Below are 4,092 nucleotides of genomic sequence, written 5' to 3'. Positions count from 1 at the left end.
GCGCTGCTGTTTCCGTTTCTTGGGCAACTTCTGGCTAAAGTATGGATTAACTTTATCCTGCCTGTTGACAAAATGGATTGTCTTATGGATTTAAAGGAGTGTAGTGGTGTTCGCAACTACACGCTTCCTTTTGAGTTTATTATCTTTTTGTGTTATTAGACTGGTGCACAGTGGTGGTCACCACGTGTTGCCAGTTGTCATTCATCCCCGTGTTTTGGTTCTCTGCTGGAGCGTGGTAGTGGTCGCAACTACACGCTTCCGGTTTTGGGTTGCTTTATTTCTTAGTCAACGCAATTGGGAAATTGTATTCCTTGCTGAATAAGCTCGTCAAGGATGGACACAGGCCTTTTTTTGCATACACTGTCAAAAGACCTTTAAGGAGCATTAAGGGTCTTTTCTGGTGCAGTTCCTTTGTCCAATTAATGGGAAGCACTAAGACAACTTATATTACAAAGGGTCCGGTTGGAGTCTATGGTAGGCTCTTGGTTACAATCACTTATAGAGCTATGGTATAAGAAGTCTAATGTTATTCCCTTCTGATGTTCTCCTACCATGCTCTTGTTTTACAGGGTGGTCTCGTGCTAGAAGAGGGGCCTATCAGTTATTTGCCAGGTATAAATAATTGTAGCGAGAATTATTGAGAGTAGTCTGTCAATTGAGTGTTTTGTCTCACCTGTATCTTTTGTCTTTTCAGATCTCCTTCCCAGCCGTTCCCACCCTTTCCTTCCTTTTATCCCTCGCCTGATGGTTCGAACACCCTGTATATTCATACTCAGGTGTTGGTAACGTCTGGAGGTGGACCCTTACTAGCATCAAACAGATCCTGCGGAGCAAACCCTGACATTAGCAGCTCAACTTTTAGCGGAAGACACAAGTCTCCAACAAAATGACCTGGATGCAATACTCATCCCGGTAAATATAAGGAAAACCATAACTATGAAACTCATCAAGAGGTGGTACAGTAATATTTGTGGTAGAGGCCCATGAATATCGGCAGACAGAGGTATTCTATTCATGGATAAAATTTCCAGCATCAAATGCGGTGACACGCGAGTTCCACTACTACATAATAGAGGAATCTCCAGAGGAATACGCCCTTTTCGAGGATGTTGAAATTCCACTAACTTACCAAGAGCAGGAGCTCTGGTTTAAAGGCGCCCTAAAACATCAAAATCACACTACCAGGCTCGGTCCACTAGGTAGACCAGGAGCTACATGGCCGGTTCTAGCCAGCTACACACCACATCCCGACATTGCAAAAAATGTCAAGCGGGGGAACTTTTAGTTCAGCTAAAACAACTAATTAAAATCCATAGACAATTGGTACAATATGTCATGCGGAAGGTTAACAGTCCAACCGGCAATAAGAATTCCACAGCACACCCCTAACCAGGGGAACACAAATAAAATTACACCACAGACTATACAATCAGTCTTTGGCAAATTACCCGCAAAACAGGAACAAATTCCATTCTGGTTAGCTCAAAAAATCACTCAGATAGAGGCAGTATTTCCTGATACTACACCTCATGACAAACACAGAATTCTGACTATCTGTCTTCCAATGGGGTTCGCACCACACGTGGAGGACTGTGACACTTGGGGAACAGTCTTTGCTTCAATATACACAAAAACACATGGTGTTCCGTCTATGGCAGTTATACCAGATGTACCAAGACAGATTCAAAATGAATACGGTCCAGAACCTGCTTTAACTCTAGGTATGAAGTTACTAAAAGACTTTAAGCAAGTCTCGGTTATATTACTAGCCAACATAAAAGGAGAAGCAGCATCTGTGGCGATCCGCCAAAAATTCAAAGAAACAGATATAGCAGAACAACCTTTTGAACTTGCCAGAATAATTGAAAAATCCTATGAAGAACTAGGTAGAGATAGTTTGTTTGTTTGATTTTCTATGGGGGCGCACCAAGAAGGAAGTCCAGAAATGTAGTCACTTGTGTAGGTAGAAAAGTTCTTTATTTATTTTTGTCCATCCTTTTAAAAACAATCAAACACTTTACAAACAAGTCAGCCAACGCGTTTCACTCCCTACCAGGGAGTTTCTTCAGGGCTGAAAATCAAAATAAAAAAACAAACTTTCATGAGTTTTGTATTTCATAAATCCTATACCTAAACACAGTTCATCATATACATTTAGTATTCACTTTACGTTAAAAAACATGTTACAGATAATAGCTCTCACCACAAAGGAGAACATAGTACCCAATATGAGAAAGACAACTAAAGACACGGTACAGTGTAACGTAATCCCAATGTTGGAGTTACAACTTATTCTTGCATAGTACCTTCTCATTTCCTAATCATGTATTTTCCAAAACATTTTTGACGGAGTCTTCTATCGCACAAGTAATCAAAGATCCTGTACATATGATCATTGTAAAACATGCCAAAAACCCCCTGGGTAGGACCCTATTCTAAACTGTGTGGCCCTGGAAGGGGGAAAGAGAGCAGGATACACAGCAACACAGAAAAGAACAGGGGGATGAACAGATATTTGTTAGATCTTACAGAAAAAGATACTTATACACCTTTACAGTCTAATATATTCCGAGACAATTTGTTATTTCTGAGGTCAGTTAAACATCTAGTGATTGCGTCACTGATTGCAAAGGTCACAGGCAATGATAAAAACCAACAAGCACCAATAACACAAACATTGCAATAAGGAAATACGGATTTAAGGTAAGTGCAGCAGAGAAATAAGTTGAAAAGGGGTGGGTAGGAGAAAAACAAATAATAATGCCTCAAGCACGAGTGGAAACAGTATTTGTTCAAACTAGACCGTCCCTAGTTATAGTGATACTTAACAGAAATGTCTACCCAGTCCAGACCTTATCATTCATCTGAAAATGATACCTTGTATGTGACTAAGCTTACCACTTAAAGTTTTCACCGGAAACGTAGGTATTGACCCTTCAGATATATAGATCCCGTTAGTATTTCTTGTTCCTGATCGTTGGATTATCTAAAGATAATGAAGAAATCATGCCATGTCCGTCAGTAAATCTGCAAATCTTTAGTGGTTTGAAGTAACAGACAATACCTATTCTATCTATATGGTCTTAAACTATTGGACAGCTTGAAAAAGGGGGGTTTCCAGAGACATAAGTTATCGTCTAAACGTTGATAAGGTTTCACAGTGTACATGATTCAAATGTTCGCCTAACGCCTGTTATACTAACCTCCTTATCCTTGTAATTGATTGTAGGTGTATTCGAACGTATTCTATTTAGATTTCTAAAGGTCCTGGAATGACCTATATGTGGATAGGAGGGGAGGGAGTTGTCATAACCCTCAGAATTACACATACTTCCCAGAAGTAAAAAGAAGTAGCCTCATGCATACCTGATGGCGGGGACAAATATATTAACCCCTGTTGTTGACGTTTCACGTTCCGGTATAGAGAATAATGGCAAGGGAAGCCTGATCACTTCCTCCTCCCACAGAAATTTGTAGGTTCCACTGTAGCGAACCTAGTTTGAAGAAACAGACTAACTGAGTAGAAGGTCCCAAACTTTGTTACTGGATAAAATGTACATAAGCATTATTAATAAAAATTGCTAAGAGTGTATGGTATCAATGAGCCTCCTTGTACAGGAGACATATAGAGAAAAACGATCATTTGACAATTTAAATGTCATACATATTTTCAGACTCCAACTCCCAGTATTCTTAGCGACTGGTGTTCAAGTGCAATTGTCACATGATTCAATCCAATCCAAAAAGTATTACAAGCTCTCTACCATATTTTAAGTTGTAGGCGACATTCATATAATGGTATCACGTTGCTCCCAGAGTTGGTAATAATCGGTTGAGCACCAATTAGAGCATTTCGCCATCGACCACAAATCAGCATTACCCTATTCTTACATAGCGGGCTGTTCGTGTGAGCGCGCCACATAAAGCACTCCACCCTCACCCCGAATTTCTCACACTGATACAAGTGTACTGTTTAGCGTGTCCGGGAGATAACAGAAGCAGAAAGCCAAGTACAAAAGCTTCACAGGATTCCCACCCAATACGCACTGACTTGAGTCCTCAAAATAAGGGATACCGTATTTAGCCCCAAAA

General features: G+C 40.2%; 1 long non-coding RNA gene across 1 annotated transcript; it reads right to left on the bottom strand.

The window, feature by feature from the left end:
- Positions 1 to 2,959: 2,959 nt before the first annotated feature.
- LOC144821834 (uncharacterized) lies at positions 2,960 to 3,489 on the bottom strand. The gene is made up of 3 exons (XR_013608463.1): positions 3,367 to 3,489; positions 3,204 to 3,277; positions 2,960 to 2,986 (listed from the first exon to the last, which is right to left on the bottom strand). It is a non-coding gene; the product is annotated as an uncharacterized LOC144821834 (long non-coding RNA).
- Between the last annotated feature and the right edge of the window lie 603 nt (positions 3,490 to 4,092).

Source organism: Lissotriton helveticus, chromosome 2_2, assembly GCF_964261635.1.
Source record: "Lissotriton helveticus chromosome 2_2, aLisHel1.1, whole genome shotgun sequence".
Taxonomy (NCBI): domain Eukaryota; kingdom Metazoa; phylum Chordata; class Amphibia; order Caudata; family Salamandridae; genus Lissotriton; species Lissotriton helveticus.
The sequence above is the reverse complement of the archived record's forward strand: the minus strand, read 5'-3'. Positions and strand labels throughout refer to the sequence as shown.